Consider the following 548-nt stretch of genomic DNA (forward strand, 5'->3'; position numbering starts at 1 on the left):
GAGCTACAGAAGGTCTGTACGGTAGGAGGCGCTATTACACATGTTTTGAAAGAGGACTGAATCCCCGGACCAAAACACAGCAAAGAAGCAGAAACAAGACATGGCGTATAAAATGCACATATAAAACTAACGCGATTGTTATTTCTAATAGAGGATAAACAAGCAATTTACAAAATTATTCACAGATGTTATCCTGTAAATGCAGCTGTTAGCAGACATATTCATAGTGTTTGTGATAAATGTACCTTTTGTAACATATCAGTTGAATATGTTGAACATTTATTTTTCTATTGTACGATTATTGAACTATTATTTTACGACATTCTTTTTTCTATTTCATTTTGGGTTGACTTCAAAATACATGACATAAAAAAATTAAACAAAGCCCTTAATTTAGAACCTCATGATAATTTACATTGTTTTCAAAATCCATATTTTTCTGAAAAACAAAAGTACATTATTAATCTGTTAATTATTTTAGCAAAGTTGTATACTCATAAGTCAAAAATAATTCAAAAGAAACCATCATATATTACCTTTTGTAACAC

This window comes from Sinocyclocheilus grahami, unplaced genomic scaffold, assembly GCF_001515645.1.
Source record: "Sinocyclocheilus grahami isolate Dianchi unplaced genomic scaffold, SAMN03320097.WGS_v1.1 scaffold692.1, whole genome shotgun sequence".
NCBI classification, from domain to species: Eukaryota; Metazoa; Chordata; class Actinopteri; order Cypriniformes; family Cyprinidae; genus Sinocyclocheilus; species Sinocyclocheilus grahami.